General features: G+C 42.4%; 1 long non-coding RNA gene across 1 annotated transcript; it reads left to right on the top strand.

Annotated features, from left to right (window-relative positions):
• Positions 1-401: 401 nt before the first annotated feature.
• LOC137475979 (uncharacterized) lies at positions 402-7,514 on the top strand. Its single transcript, XR_011000182.1, has 3 exons — positions 402-837; positions 5,069-5,133; positions 7,051-7,514. It is a non-coding gene; the product is annotated as an uncharacterized lncRNA (long non-coding RNA).
• Positions 7,515-17,478: the final 9,964 nt, after the last annotated feature.

The following is a 17,478-nucleotide window of genomic DNA, read 5'->3' as shown; positions in this document are numbered from 1 at the left end:
TTACATCCCTTAATCATATTGCACTTTGGCTTAGACAAAGAGCGAGGGCACCCAGATTGTAGTGTGAGTCCTGATGTGATGCTGCCTTAAATCCTGCCTTCATTTGCCCTGATCCCAGCTATGTCTGCTAGGGAACTGACTGGTGAGCCAGGATGGTTTGGCTGCCCAGCACAGAGCGCCTGTGTGCACTGTCACCTGCAAAGGGAACCACACTGTGGTTTTGCATATTGTGTCTACACATATCTCTATGCAAGTGAAATAGGCTGTAGCCAGGGCTCTCCCTGCCTCTGAAAATTTTGGAGGGCCCCTTCAGCTGATGCAGGAGATGTCACAGGCTGGATATCACCCCCAGTGCACAGCCCAGAATTCTATGGTGCAGGTGGAACTGTCTCATTGCCAGAGAGCACACCCAGGCACATTTGCATCATTAGTCATCACATCATATACAGTATTCACAGATAGTCACAGAGAGAAAAAGCATCTGAAATATTCAGTGTTTCTACCTTAGAGTTTTAGCCACGACTTACCTCACCCCAGGGACCACATTCACCATCCACAGCAAGAATTAGAGTTCTTCTTCCAATTTTGGGACCAAAACCCATGCTCATTTATTCCAGCTCACTTTCCAATTGCAGAAGGAGTTAGGGTATCTGCAGAGACAACCTGCTGAACCCCAAAACCAGTCAAATCAAACTATGGCTCAGTTTAGCTTAACAACAATTTGGTCTCCTCTGTACTGATTTGAATTGCACAGTCAAAGCCAGCTGCTTTGCCAAGAGGCATTTTTTGTGAAGCCTTCCAAAGCACTTCTTTTTGCTTCTAAAAGAGAATATTTAGGTAAATCTTTGATATTTCTGAAGATTGCTTTTTTTACTTGGTGGTTTATTCAAATACAGTGGTTTTGCATACTCAAATGCTTTCCTTCTGGTCACTGTAGTGCTAACTCCCATTCCAAAGCACTGACAAATATGATTTTTGCTAGTGCTAGTGCAGGGTGTGCTGCAGGAAGAATTTTTGTAGTGCAATATTTTATTACAAGAATCTGGAAAAGTTAAAGCCTTTCTGTTGTTTTCAAAGTGTGTAGAATATGGATCACCCCTGGCTTCCTCAGGTTCCACAAACAAGCTTCCCTGCCAGAGGTTACTTATCAGGTATTTAGCATCTTATCATTCTCCTTAATCATGGGTACTGTAAATTTCTTCATCTAGATGAACACATTACATGTAATTACCATTCTGGAGTTCTGCATCATAAACTGCTCTCTTTATGATATCTGAGATGACAGATAAAAATTTTTATTCCAGAGTTGTAAGTAACCTCTCCAGCCACTAAACTTGAATGTAATTTTAGCCCTTATGTTTCTTTGACTCTGATAATTCCCTTAGTGTCCTACATCGGTCATATGTCTTTGTCTGTATCCGATGCTGCTTTGCATACATACACATTATTGAATTTTGACCAGCAATATATCACAGGCTTTACCAACTGGCTGCATGAACATGTATTGATATTATAAATATAATTTCTATATTTCAATCTTTGCATTCTTTACTCTTTGGCATCAGACAAAAAGAGGACAGAAGCAGTAAAAATGAGATTCAGATGTTTCTTTGAATATGCTTAGTCTCCAAACACCTGTGGAAAGACCCTGAGCAGCCCACCTAGGGAGATACAGCAACAGCCAGAAATGGCACAGAAGTTCTTGCAGATGCTTGGGAATGGTGTTTGAAGTTGTTCAGGAATGTGCCATGTGTGCCATCTGCTTGACAGACTCTCAGCTGCCAACTGTGCCTGTCGAGACGCCAACAAGGGTAAGGCAGGGAGGGGAGCAGAAACACAAACACGAGATAGACCCTGTGTACCACCTTGCCCTGGCACCTCCTGCCACTGCTTGATCTCACCTGGGAGCCACTGGATGAGCCAGTGGTGCAACTTCCTGACAGTTTAGGGGTTTGTGCTGCACTGCCCAACCCTCCTGCATGAGTGGTGTGTCACAGCCTGGAGCAGACACAACAGGATGGAATATGTCCTCATCCGAGGGGCTGTAGGGTGCAGATGTCCCCCAGGATGATACCTACTCCTTAGTCCCAGCCACAGGGACAGTGTTTCAAGTGGAAGTTTGCAAACGGCTGGAGAGACTCCAGGGAAAGCTCAGTAAATGCTCTGCCATTTTAGATACAGATGGAGCTTTTGTTAATGCCTTGGGGCTGGATGATGAGAACTGTGAAGATTTGTTCTTTGTTTGCTGACAGAGCTCTGAAATATTTGGATAACCATGGAGATTACTTCTATCAAGCTGAAAAGTCCAGGGTTGTATAATATGTTTGTACTCCTGAGACTGAGGAATTATCTGACACTTTAGAGAGGAAGAAATCATATATTCAGGACTGCAATTGTTGCTAGAGACTTACATCTAAATATGTGCAACAGTGACAAAATTGTGAAGTCTGTATCAAGAATACAAAAATTCGATGTTTGTAGTCTCTATGTGAAAAATGAAAAGGAGTTTCTGGTTTACCTGTGGCCAGAGGGAGATTTGCACCTGAAAATCATTGGCCCCTGTTTACCCACTACAGAGAACATGGACACTTGACCTTGGAACCATAATGAGAAAATAAGTATTGCATTCATTACTTGGTCTTAAACTGGAGAGGCTGGGTGGCTCTGTGGGGCACGGCAGTGGACCTGGAAGCTCAGTCCTCACGTGGGTTAGATTGGGTACTGTGTGTTCTCACCATGGTCGAGGAGTTGGGTAGTTTGTGGATCAGACCAGGTTTCTGTCGTGGCCACCACAGCAGCTGTGGTGGATTTTCTCCTCTTGTGAAATTTATTTGCTGCCCCTTTCCATCTCAGGAGGAAATCTTCCTTATTGAAGATTTAGTGGAAGGCTTCAATGTGCCTCTGGGCATTAACATAAATAGTTCACAAAGATTTTTGAGGAGAATGATACATATTTTTGTTCACAAGTGTTTTGACTGCATATTTTTCAATACGGAATAATTAAGACATTATAAGTTTTAATCACAAAAGTTGAGCTTCTGCCAAATAATTTGTTATTAATTATCTCTAAGCCTGGGGGATTCAAGTAAAGCACCGGAATAATGTCACCTGTGAGAGAACTGATCATGCAGCTGGGAGAATGAGAATTAAGCCGTTACAGCATGCAAATACATCAACAGAGAATCATAGAGTCATTAAGGTTGGGAAAGACCTTTAAAATCATTGAATCCAACATTAACCTAACACAGACAGATCCACCACTAAACCATGTCCCTAGCACTGCATCTCCATGCTTTTTGAACGCTTTCAGTGATGATGATTCCACTACTTCCTTGGGCAACCTGTTTCAGAGCTTGACCATTCTTTCAGTGAAGAAATGTTTCGTAATATCCAATAAAAAATATTCCCACACATAAGAATAAAGGCCACGTGTGTATTTGTTATGAGTATCTACAGTACTCTGTAGCATTCGGGAGAGGAAGGCTGAAAATTACCAGTTTGTTAGGAGAGCTGCTGCTTGTGATTCACACGGGAGTTGCAGGGTCCATGGCCTTAAGAAGGCTTAGAAAAAAATGGCATTCAAGAGGACGTCATCATCTGCACAGGTAGACATTAGTGTTGCAGTTGTTTTATCTTGAAAAGTGGAATTGCAAAGGATTCAGGGAGTCCCAGAGGTTTCTCAGCCTCACCTTGCCACTACTTTGGGAAATTGAGCAGGCTCAGTGCTTGGTGTGGCCTCGTGGCCACAGCAGCAGGGCAGAAGCACAGCATGTTGCTCCTCTCCAGCAGCAATCCACAACCAGCTGACCTTGGCCTCAGGTCAGAGCCACTCAGCAGGATCTGCTATTCCTGAAGTCACCATGTGCCCTGCAGCCTATCTCAGCCTGTCGTGAAGGGACTGGGTGTCTGAGGAGCAGTAGACCATGGGAAAGCTGCATGACCAGGTCCCAGCATGGAATCTGGCAGCAGGTCAGCCCCTTGTCAGGGTAAGACCCAAGCACGTACCTGTGCCTCTCCTCCACCAGCTCTGCTAGAAGGAAAGATGACTGTGGCCTGTAAAGAAAATACGGTCTCTCTAGATAGACCCTATTGCAGTGAGACCCCCAAAGTAGGCTGTGTGGTGTTCAGCCCCAGTGAAAAGCATGTTTTTTGAGCTGCCCTGTAGCTCAGAACTCTTTAGGTCTCCAAGGCCTGCAAAGCAGAGGTAATGGAGATGGTCATTTATGGAGCTGCAAGGTCTGAAGACTGTCCCTCTGCTGAGACGCAATGGGGCAATCCAGGAGTGATGAATGGCTTTAGCTGGTGGCTCATTCCACGGACCTGACAAGTGCAGGAGTGTTAATGGGAGGGTCAGTGTGCAGTGTGACTTATAGACTGACCTGGGTATCAGCACAGAGGGGACACTGTGCCTCAGCCAGGTGGAGCAGCAGGGCATGTGGCACTCCACTGCAGGGCAGCTTCGTAAGAGATCCAAAGGACTTTGAAAGTCTACGAGTCTTTGGATGAAACCCTGGCCATATCTCATGATCATGACAGAGACTAGACTGACAATGCTGAAAAAAATCCCAGCAACCTATAACATGTTAGGGAAGTTCACAAAGTAAAAAATTACCTCTGCCTTTTCCTCAGTGGCTTCAGCTCCATGTGTCCCTGCACACAGTATTGCAGGAGAGCCTGTCATTACAGCATCCTTCAGCATAAATGCTGCCATTTCTTTCTGTATGTCACTTGGCAACCGAAAGTGCTACTAAAACCAAAACTTACACACTGTTCAATAATTTAAAATAACAGTGGTTAGACTCAAGGATTTATATAAAATAGGAACCTAATGTTTGCTTGAAAATCTTATACGTGCTTCTAATTTTATTTACAAACTAAAGATACTAAATTTCTGATATCAGCTCTTGCACTTGATTACTGTTCACTTTTTACTCCTGATGCACACTTTTAACTTTTCAAAAGTAATTTTTCTTAATAATGGTTTTCTTTAAAATTTCTCTTAAGAAATGTTGTGCACAGAAATATTGTACACTAGTCCAAGAACTTAATCTGATGCAAATTTTTCCAGGTCCATTGACTTCAGCAGATGATTGACACCAGATGGCCCACCATGTTTGATATTATTACATTAAGGTATTAGCATATGTATAATTTTCTTTGTACTTTTCTTTATCAGTAGTATTTTCTTTCTATCAGCTTCAGTTGACTTTTGCAACCTTTTTTCAGGGGGATGAAATACATTCCATGTGAGTAAACATGTTCTCTGATGGATAAATATCAAACTGCTACCTATAAATATAGACAAAACTTTTTTGGTGAAGGATTTTTTAGTCTTAAGCCATTTTTTGAAAATATTTGTTATTGGAGGACATTGTGACTCTGATTATGGACTGTTCTTTGTGTAAGAATATTGTGGTTTTCTCTTTTATAAAAAATGTGTCTAATTTGAAATAGACAGCTCTATAGTAAATGTAGGCTATGCAAAATTATACATTTCACCTACTTTTCTCTTGGGCATGAGCCCTTTCTTCATTAATAGACACAGAATCATAACTAGGTCATTTTAGACAAGAGATAAGGAATTCTATCTTTTATAATAATGAGAAATACAGTTAAAGTACCTTCGTAAGTAGCCTACTGCTTTCCAAAGATGGGTTTTTGGTTTGGCGTATTGACTTTGCATTTATGAGGCAACTGCAAGAGAACATCTGGTTTGTTTTATCATTAATTCTGGGAATGTCCATTAATAATGCATTTTTGGGAATTGTTTTTGTTATTCCTGGAGAGCACTGTAATGAACAATCCTATGCTTGTTCTGCCGAGAGACACATTTCAGTTTAGAGGTTGTTTTGCAGTCTTAATTATATTAGTTGCTATCTCCCTTTTTACTGCCAGAAAGTGTGTACTATTAAAATGAAACACTGAGAAAGATGCCAGTGGACATTGTGGAAAACTAATACTTCATAGTAGTTTAAAAAAGGGGCATTTTGCCCTTCTAAATTTTTTTTTTTTGCAAAGTGAAGTTGAAATATTTTTTTCTATAATTCTGGCCTACATTCATACCACCTTAGGAAAAACACAGTATTAGTAACACACACCTTTTTTTTCCCAGTTATCAGCATAGCTATGAAACAACTATGAGTGGATAAATTGTTCTTGGTGTTGGCAGGAAAATGAGACATCAAACACCTCAATGTTCTTCTAGAATTCCTAGTTCTAGTGGAGCCGGATCACATAACTCCATAAATTGAAGCAAGATTTTCCCAGGTCAGTTAAGCAAGCAGTGGTGTATGTTGGGTTGTGATTGAAGGCCCCATCTATGGCAGCTTGGCATGGTTAAGGAAAATCTGGAGCTCCCATCAAGTCCCTAGGTGAAGGAGCTATGGGACTCAGCACCGGAAAAACAGGACTGTCTGGCAGTTCAGAGTACAGTCAGGAAACATAGATTCTATTCCCCATTTTGACATCTGATCCATGCAGTGTCTCTGTTTATAGCATTGCAATTATGGATCTAGTGTGGAGCTAATTAAAATAACATGAGATTCTTTCCCTTAACTTCCTGGGTGTCAGATCCAACCCCCACAGATACTCCGGGGATTTCTACCTCATGTTTGTTGTGGGGCTCACACCAAGCCTTCACCCTCTTTTCTTAATTATTTCATTCTGTTTATTTACCTGAGAGAGAACCTTTTCCATAGGTACCAGCAGAGCAGCGGGGGGCAGGGGTGCAGTGGGGGCCTTGTCTGTAGCACAGAAGATCTGTGTGTACTCATGGGAAATGACAACACAACACGCAGCTGAACTCCAGTGGTCACGCCTGGGCTCAGAAACAGTGTGAAAGCCAGATCCAGACAATTCAAACATCAATTTTTTAAAGAAACAGGGATTATCTTTTTACACTGTCTGTTTAAACCCAGACTCAAATCAACAACCCTCTCTTAAATGCATTCTTCCTAGAAAAAGGGGAAAGTTTCTCCAATTGTTTATGCGACCTACCAATCCAGCAATGTATATGGCACCACTTACTGTACTGATTTTCTAATTTTCCAGGACCAAGTATAGCAGCCTCTGAAGAGATCAGCAGCTGGGGAGCATTTTGGATATCCAAATTCCTAATGACCCCAGAGTAGTATTCCCAAACCTCTTGGCAGTTCCAAATTTCATGCCAAAAGTTGCAGGCATCTGTCTTACATTTTGAACATTTGTCATCAATATTCTTGCTTAATTTAAACATCCGCTTAGGGGGGTCATGTATTCTCAATGAATAAAATTAGCTGCATGTAACCAATCTGTGAATTTGAGTTTAATCATAGAGCTCCGGTCTGGTTACAGATGTCTTTGTCCAAGGACTGTAGTTTACTACTGAATGCCTTCCCCATTAGCTCGGGGATTATCAAGCAAGGATTTATACCGTGTAGAAACCTTTTTCCTTTCTAAATACATAACTGAATGCTCTCACTGGGGGGATTAAATTCAGGCTCTCTGAAAGACCTACAGCTGGTTATCTCCTTTAGCACTGGCTTTGCAATCCACACTAAGGTGAGGGGCAGGGCATGGGCTCACTGCCTTGGGAGCATAGCAAAGATCAAATTGCCAATGAAAGTCACAATTCAGTTTCTGCTCCCTTTTGCTCCTGGGGGAGGAACAAGGTTGGCACCATCTATTTTTCTGGGTCAGTTTACTGTCTGCTCCCACCCTCTCAGCTGCATTGGCTGAAGCTTTGAGGATGCTCAGTCAAAGCTCTGCTACCTCTCACTTCTTTGTTTCAGCTTTTGCTGCTCACTTTGCTTGTGGTGCCCGGTGCACTCACTGCCCAGTGCAGGTGCAGTAAGGGGGTGAGCAGATGAGCATGTGGAAAAGGACATGGTTGCCGCTCTCTGAAATCATTATTATGATGTGGTAATTCATCACAAAGTCCTCAAATCCTTCTTTGTATCATAAATATTCTGCACAGATGTGATTTCCAGTTTCTCACATAGCACAATTTAATTAATTCATCACTGAACACCATTTTAGTAGAATTGTAGCTTTGATGTGGCAGTAATGGCAGTGTGCTAGCAGTGCATAAACTACAAACATTTTAATGAATGTTCTTATTTGCATCATATCAACATAACCAAGGAAAAAGCAGAAACAAGGTCTGAGATTCAGCCTCTGCTCCCCATTCTGGTCTAAACAGTGTCTGTTTCCACGATATTAACTTGTAGCACATGTAAACCATTGTGAATGATGACGTATTCAGCAGATGAAGTTGCAGTCCATAAGCTACACTCTCCCAATTAAATCATTAAATCCAGAACCAACCCTCCTTAAGGAAGAAATAATTCATACAACTCTTGGAGCTGAAGGGTTTGATTGTGGTCCTCACATCCTCACATCTCCAGAGTCCAGGAATAAGTCCACTGAACTACATGTAAGCCCACCTGACTTTAATGTTGAATTAGTAAGAGGTAAGGATAAAATGAATCTGTTTCTTTGCTGTGATGATACATACATATTTTCTTTCCCCGAAAGACACTGGATTCCTCTGCCAATATTGAGTTTCCCTGTGAAGCAGCACAGCCTCATTTCTCTTCAAGCATTAGGAAGCATGATGGTCTCAGACAGCTCTGAGCTGCACTGTGAAGGCCAAGTGTACCAAACTGAATCCAAATGACACAGAGAATACTTGCTCTATATTTTTCCTGAACTCTTTCTATATATTAACAATACAAAGCTTTCAAAGATTTTTGAAATACTGAAAAGGATGCAAATATGTGAATTCCTGTTTTAGGGGTTACATTGGATAATGCCTGGTATTAATTATTCTGTTGTGAAAATAAATCCTTACAGAAAGTAGAAATCAAGTCATGAAGAATACTTTGCTAAGAGATCCATAAGAAGCTAAATGATTGATGTGTGTGAGCTGTGTAAAGAACTAATCCTTCTTCAGGTAATCCTGAGATGTCTTCCAAGACACATACTCTTCAGCCATTCATTAAGATCACCAGACCAAATTCCTGAAGGTTTTTTACTCATTATGGTGGATTTAATCTAGTTCTGGTTTTTGCACTGTCTGTATTAAAAAAAAACTCTCAGGAGCTGAACAAGGGTTGCTTGAAGCAGCACACAGGCTCTTGGAGGCAAGAGGAATACACATTGTATTTACATTTCTGTCTGACAGAGGAGTACAGAGATGTAATATCACATATGGGACGGAAGCCTCCACCAGCATTCAGCTGGGCCAATGGGGGTGCTTTTATCTCATGCATCTTTTCACAGATACTCTTCTAAGATGAACTGAAACAGTGACTGGGGACTGTACCTTTCTGCACCCTCACAGCCAGCGTGTATTTCACAGTGGCTGCTTCAAACCCAAAGCCCAAAATACACTTGCTTAAAATTCTACCCTGGGAGTTGTTTGAACTCACCCTGCCAGCAGTGCCTGGCAGATGTCTGATGTTTTGCACCCAGTATATGCTGTGTCAGGCTGTGTGACACCTCTCATGCCCCAAATAGTATATTTCCTTTCCTCTCCACAATTCCCTATTGCTTGATCATGTGCTGCTGAGACCACCTAATTCTCTTCCACCCATGAAATTTTTCCCTTTTGTCCCAGCCACTGTAGCTGGGACATTCCGTCTTCTTGGACATGGGGCTCTGGATTGCACATTTGTGTCTGCTCAACTGGACATAGCCCAAAGTTTCCTACCTCAGAACTGTTTTCTCTGTTTCCACTGTTCCACTTTCTATCAGTTTGCTAAATAGTCATTAACATAAAGCCTGGACACGGATGACTTTTTTATTCCACTAACAGTTTCTCTGATGAGATTAAAGCCTCTGATGAGATTAAAGTCCTATTTTTTTTCTTCTTTGCCTCCTCCAGCTTCATCACACTATGACTAATACAAATAAAATTAGAAGATGGATTTGGTATTCTCCTTGATTTCAGGGTGAGAACACCAGCAGCTCTAGTACTGCATATAAAACACACAGATCTCCTCACATTCCTCACTACTTTCCTGAGGAAAGAGAGGAAACATCTCAAGAACCACTTTTATTTATTCTGTGGCTCTACAGAAGGGATGTATGTCACCCAGTAATTTTCCAGAGGGATGAAAATTAGTCTACACCCTTATCTTCTACTTTTTCTGTTATATTGAGCATATTGGACCTGGGATTTGAAGGTTAATGCCAAGACACTTGAATTGTCTCCATTTCCTGCTGAAGGCAGCATGGATGACAGCTCAGAGAAGGGACATCAGCACCAGGCAGGAGCCACCAACAACACATTCATGCCTGTTGGCCCTGGCTCTCTGCCTGCTGTGACAATGGACACAGGTCACCAGGAGCAAAAGCGACAGTGACCAGGGGCTGCAGTTATCAGGAGTACCCGGGACCATGTTCTGCCCCATCAGAGCTACATATGTGCAAAGTCATCTGAGTGCCAGAGGGTCGGTAGCAGAAGCAGCAAGGGCTTGTGTTCTCTTTCCCCCCTCCCAGGCTATTTTACAGGTATTTATTCTGCTCAGGCAAGAAGCAGAAATTGGTGAAACAGCAAGCTAAACCCTCTTCCACATCTGCCTGTTTTGGCCCAGCACTGTTGAATCAAAGATAAGCTAAGTGAGAGTTCTCCTAACATGAGAGCAGATGTGAGCCACTGTTTTGCCATGCCACCAGGGTCAGGGGCAAGGATTCTGGCTATCAACTGCCCCCAGGCAGTGCTGGAAGGGGGGGAACAGGATGCCTGTAGATGGGGTCTAGAGGTTCAGCAAGGATCACTGTGGGCGTCTACAGCTAAGTAAGGTCCCAGAGGCTCCTGAAGGAAAGGAGCTGTGAACATCAGTGGGGATGACATAAGCTAGCATGGCTCAGGAAACCTCCAGAGCACAGGGCTAGAGAACCTATCCCATCCTGCAAGGACACCAAGGAGCTTTGCTTTAAAGCCTTTTACTTGAGCAGTCTCATCTAGACATTCTGAGTTGTCTCCTATTTACTGGTTTTAATGTTTGACTTGTTATTTTGTTCTGTAATAAAAAAAATGCTTTAGGGATTGGAGGTCTTCTGGTATGCTGGCTTCACAGAAAGTCTGGAGCAGCTTCAATTCAAACCTCTTGCCAGTTTAAGTCCCATCTCAGCATTCAATGGGGAATTGAAGAACTGGATATGTTTCTCCTGTCTCCAAGCTTAACTCACTGTCTGGATTTATGTCAGTTCAGAGAAGCTGGAATAATTTAAAAATCTGGAAATTTAAAAAGCTGGAAAATAATTTCAGCTGTTTTAAAAGAGCCCAGTGGACCCGGGGATTGGTGCATGTGGGGTTTGTGGTCTGGACAGGGTCTATATCTGCTCTCTTTAATGTCATTCTCATGGTTGCTAGGACAGTGCTGAACTTCCAGAGACTTTTCAGACAATCTCAGTAGTCTTCCCAATCCTGCCAAAAATTAGTCTCAGAATTAATATATTTTGTCTCTCAGCTGTCAACTTTCCTTTTAAAGCTCCTAGACCAAAAATATATCTATTTTTTAGCTCTAACAGTGACTTGGACAAGCAAACTACAAGTGCAGTTTGGGTGCCCCTGGCTAAAAACATATTTGGCTCTGTATGGATTCTGCAATCTTTTTGAATCTCATTATTTTTGCACTAATCTCCACTAAAGACCCCATAGCTACAGACTGTAATAGCATCTCCAAATCATACTAACACCCCCCAATCAAATCCCTAGGTTCTCCTCCAAAGCATGCAATGAGGACAGGCATTCCCCAAGTGGACAGCATTGACTGGGGCAGACCCCTCTCCCTGTGAGTGGGATATGCTCAGGGCAAAGATAACGTCCCAGATCACTCACTTAGCCCTGTAGTGTGAAAACTATTCTCCCTCCTGCAGAGGGCTTCCAGCTTCTCCTCTGAAAATCAGTGCCAGCAAGTCATCTGGAAATCAGCCTGTGGTCATTCCCTTTCAAAATATGGCTGCTCCTTTGGCTGGCTCCAGTTGATGTTTGAAAAAAGACGTTGGGCTCCACTCTCCTGCATCCTGGCAGAGGGAGCGCCCTCCTGCTGACAATGAAATGATGAGGGGGAGGCTACGGGCACTGCCAGTCCTGCTCTGCAGGTCCTCGTGCACTGTGGACTGAGCAAGTGGCCTCACTGCTCCTCAGAAGGACCATGCAGCCACTCTCATCAAACCTTTAGCCATGTGAAACTGCAGCACATATAAAACGTCAGTGCCTCCTGGGACATATAGTAGCTGAATTTCAGCGTTGGCCTTGGGTATTTAGTCTTGGATTGAAGCAGAATTTGTCCCTTTTTCTGTGTGGTGCTGCTCTCTAAGATTAATTTTAACCACTCAGGTTGGCTTTTCTTGTTTTTTTTCTTGACTGAAAGCAGTAGCCATAACTAATCCTTCAGTTTCCAATCTGCAGGAACTTCATGAAATGTGAGTGTGATATTATGCCTGCAGTAATAGAAATGCTTTACACAAAGATTGCTCTTTTTTGATTAACAATTGTAAAGGGTGAGGTGCAAAAGTCTGACATGCTACAAAATAATGTAATTTTCACACTGGGGTCTCTTGTACAAAACAAGACATGCCTTTCCATGACACAGATTAAGTTATTAGTAGATAAACTAATGCATTAAGTACATGGAAACAGCTAATTGTGTGAGAGGACTGGGGGAAAGGTTGCATCCAAGGGTTGTGTGATTTGTCTTGTCGCTCCTCATGTATTTAGTCAGCTACAAGCACTTTAGTTGCCTGTTTGAAGCTGTTTGAGAATAAACTTTGAGGAGAATCTCCACAGATGAGGTATGAACAAGGGAAGCTGACTTACAGTCAGACAGACAGTGCTCCTTCACTTGAGAACGGGTTTGAGGGGAGAAAACTGCCTTGGAAGCTCCATCTCTGCACAATGATAGAGCCCAAAGGGGCATGTGGAACAGGCCAGCATTAGGAGAAAAGGATCACAGCCACTTCAGGGAGAGTGTCAGGGAAGTTGAAGATGATAAAGAGCATGAGGTCAGAGGTGTCACCAAGGCAGCTCACAGACAGTCACAGACAGTGTTAATGTGGCATCAGGGGCAGCTAGGGCAGATAGTACACTTGGAGCAGTTACCACAGAATTTTCAAAAATATCCAGACTGGCTGCAAACAGGGATGCCAGTGCACCTTGGAAGGAATTGTGATGATGAATGCAGAATGAATTGAAATCAACGAGCTGTTCTTTAAAAGCAGAGAGATTGACTCCCACTTTATTTTGAGGGGAGAGAAGAAAGGGAAAATGACAAAGAAAAATAAATATTTTTTTTCTGTTTTAAGGCAACACTACAGAACTACATTAAAATCTCCCCCTGAGCTGCTATTTTGTCTTCATGGTCCAGCTTCCTGCCTTGGGCTGATTTAAGCCTGCCAAAGCCAAAACAGCTCCTGGTTATGTTCAGGTTTCTCAGGGTGACTCACTGGAAACGCTGCTGCAGCCACTTCTGTTGTATTTTTCCTTTACAGTGTAAGAGCTCCTTGCAAATTAAAAGGCTTTCTGGTGAAGATATAAGCTCATTGCATCCCAGTCTTCACTGAATTAAATACATTTTTTCTGTATTATTAATATTGTATAAATGATATTTCTTTTCCAAAGCTGATGGTGGCTGATCTAGGAAGATGTTTGTTAGGCCATCCATATTTTTTCTTTTAGATCAGATTCTTGCTTATAAAGAAAGAGATAATGTCTTTTTATTACCCATTAAAGTACTCAGATTATTTTATTTAGTCACATCAATCAATGATTATTTCAAGTTGTCAGGACTTTTCTCCATATGTTTAGAAATAGTTTAAAGCAGATATACTATTATTGAGTTTTCATTAGGAGAGCAAGCCTGTAAAAACCAGAATTTTTAATGGATAATTGGTGGAGGTTTAAGAAAGCATTCCAAGTGGATTTTATGATCAGGTGCTTCTTTATAGCCTTTATACTCACTAAGGGTAACAGATTCAATCTGAAGGGGGATGTGAAGGTCAAGGCAATGCTGAACCACTCTGGAATGAAGGATTGACACAAATGTTCAGCTGTAAAATGGTACCTCCAATTTACTTTAATTCCTTTAGGCAGCATGGTTTACTAAGACCTGTGAACCGAGTATATCGATGGCTTGACATGGCTAAAAGCTGTATCCTAGGGAAGAGTTATGAAAGGTAACTATGATTTTTATTTTTATATTTTCTACTCCTACTTTACAAACCTTTGAGGTAATCATAATTACCTGACCTAATGGAAGCTAAATAGTGTGCAGTCTTTGAGATCTGAAGTTTGCTTTGCACACCACATAGCTCATTAAAGATTGCCTGACAGGTCTCCTGGAACTGTCTCCTCTGCTGGTGGAAACCGGGGTAGCTCCACAGGCTTCAAAGGATCTGTCTGTCCTTTCTCCTCTTATGTGTAAACAGCCTCTTAAACTAATGAACCGAGATCTCAGGTTCATGACACAGTTAGCCAGGCAAAGCAGATAAGATGAACTCATGCAACATTCCCATCTTGAGTCTTGGTTGTTTTATTATTTAGTAATCAGAAACAGAACTTTAGCACTCAGTATGGGCTAAGGGAAGGTTTGGATGGGACAGGCAGTTCATTTCACACACAAAGAGGAACATCATGTCTAGCAATTTGTATTATGTACCCTGCAGCTAAATCTGTGCATCTGAAGAGGAATCTACATTATCAGGGGGATTGAGAGTAAAATGGGAGATGCCTGAACAAATCTAGGGGGTGCTTCAAAATTTCTGAGGCATGGAATGAGCCCAAAGTATTCTTACAACAGGTTCCACACTCCACAGGGGAACTTCTCTGCTGTGAAACCCTGACTCCTCAAGCATCTTCTTGTGCTATTTCTGTTTTGTTCAGGTCTCTCTGCAGCACCCATCACTTCTACCTGAGCCAACAGGCTTTGATCTGACACTTGTCCCTGCCTGGAAAAATTGCTTCTACCTGGGGACAGTCTGCCCCAACCCCCAGGGTCCCTGTAGGGATGGTGGCAGTGTCTGCAGTGCTGTACCACATCCATAAGGGCTTTGAAGGGCAGCAGTAGAATGGTCCTGGTTTACTTAGACCCATGTCTATGAAGAAAAGCTGGACAAGGATGGCTTACAAATGGTTTTACATTTACTAAATTTGATATCCATGAAGTTTAACTGGTTAGCAAATGTACCCACATATAAATTTACTGATAGTCTAAAACCAGAAACAAATAATTCTGCATGTTCCATACAGCAATTAATAACCTTTTAATAGTCTTCAGTGATGGTTTTCAGGAAATAAAGTTGTACTATTAACATTCCTGTAAAACCATTAGTCCTAAATGCATGTAATTGATGGGAGTACTAATGTTTGTAAAATGAACTGAGACTGATTTATAAGTCTGATAATAAAATAGTTCAGTAAAGGGCTTTGATCTAATAGCTGTGAAAGCAGCACACACACCTTAACGATTATCCTTGCAGATATCCATCCTCCTTTCAACTTTTACTAGCTTCAGTCATGACAATTGGAAAGGAAAAATCCCAACTAAATGCAGCCTGATAGAGACAACCACTGATCATTTACACTCTGTTCTCCTTCCAGATACAAGCATCCAGTAGACTTCTTGGGCTATTATCAGTCTTACTTTGTTTGTTGCTACTGACTGAGATTAAAGAAAATAGACACTTTGCCTTCTTCCCGAACTATCAAAGATTTTCCCTATCCTACAGATACTGAAGTCTAATAAACTGGCTTCTCCAACACAATCTTTCTTCTGTAAAAGAAGTACTTATGGATACAATATTAGCCATGGTAAATTGCAAATTGCTTTGGTCCATTGGATCCACTCACTTTGCTAGTTTTTCTTCCCTTTTTCTCCTTCCTGATATAAATTGTAGTTTAAAAATCAAATCAATCACTATTCACGCAGGTTTTCCATAGTATTGAAACAGGTAATTTTGCTCACTAAATGAATACTTTCAATTAACTTCTACGCACACTTAATAAAAACATTGCATTCATTATGCCAGTGAGAGGTAATCTTCCCACAGATGGCTTAGTATTTATGGTGCTTGTCTAAGAGTCTCTACTCTGTTTCCTAGGATTAGGACTTGATACTGCACCCCAAGGTTTTATAGGCTGATTGTCTTAACTCTTTGAGATGAAAATATTGTCCTTTGCATAAATAATTCAGCATTTTTGTAGTTGTTCAGTGTGTTGACTCTCTCAGCTTCTTCCTCCATCATTATCTATCCTTCAGTATCTACCCATCACTATCTTCATCTGGGAAGGAGGGAAGCTGGCAGCATTGCAGGTTTCATCAGTTCCTGTGCATTCAGCCTCTGAAATACAGCTGGTTTAGAAAAGTTGCTGTCAATACTTCCCCTTCCCCTTCTTCCCCTTCCCCTTCTTCCCCTTCTTCCCCTTCTTCCCCTTCCTTCTTCCCTTTCTTCCCCTTCTTCCCCTTCCCTCCCCTTCTTCCCCTTCCCCTTCCCTTCTTCCCCTTCCCCTTCCCTTCCCCTTCCCTTTCCCTTCCCTTCCCCTTCCCTTCCCCTTCCCTTCCCCTTCCCTTCCCCTTCCCTTCCCCTTCCCTTCCCTTCCCTTCCCTTCCCTTCCCTTCCCTTCCCTTCCCTTCCCTTCCCTTCCCTTCCCTTCCCTTCCCTTCCCTTCCCTTCCCTTCCCTTCCCTTCCCTTCCCTTCCCTTCCCTTCCCTTCCCTTCCCTTCCCTTCCCTTCCCTTCCCTTCCCTTCCCTTCCCTTCCCTTCCCTTCCCTTCCCTTCCCTTCCCTTCCCTTCCCTTCCCTTCCCTTCCCTTCCCACCTCTCCTTCTTCACTTGCCATGCTTTTCTTCCCCTATATGTATGTATATAATTTTAATTTTAAAAAAATATGTAAATCCAACAAAGCTCTGATTTCTGCAGAAAATTACCAATTATGAACGAACCAAACCCCACGACTCATTTTCCTTATATGTGGACAATTTAATTTAAGTTAGTAACTTTGCTGACAAGTAAAAAGTTTTGCCTGTCTGGAACATTATTCAAAAATTGGAGGAATTACTTCATGTTCATAACATAATTTTAAAGTTATGTAGTGTGGTATCGGCCTGGAGAATTCATGTAGGTAACGGGCATATATCACACTGCAGGTTGTATTGACTTCTGATTACTTTCTGCTGCTCTGAATGAAAGTCTTTCTAGCAAGAATCCAAATGTATTTCCCCGCTCAGTGAAACTGCCATTCATAATGCAAAAATACACGAAAATTGCCTTCAAAAACCCCTTTGGATTTGTCATCACTTTTTGAGCGATGGTACCGGGAAGAATACTTCGCGGTCGGAGCGACTCCAGCCAGGGGGAGGGCCGAGTGAGCTCTGGGGGCCGCTCGCAAGCTGGACGTGCGCGCCGCACGGCTGCCGTCGCTGCCGGGCCGTCGGCGCGGGGCTCGCTCGGTGGCCGCGCTCCGAGCGGCCCCGGCCGCCCTATCTGATCCGGC

This window comes from Anomalospiza imberbis, chromosome 1 (genome assembly GCF_031753505.1).
Source record: "Anomalospiza imberbis isolate Cuckoo-Finch-1a 21T00152 chromosome 1, ASM3175350v1, whole genome shotgun sequence".
Taxonomy (NCBI): Eukaryota; Metazoa; Chordata; class Aves; order Passeriformes; family Viduidae; genus Anomalospiza; species Anomalospiza imberbis.
The sequence above is the reverse complement of the archived record's forward strand: the minus strand, read 5'-3'. Positions and strand labels throughout refer to the sequence as shown.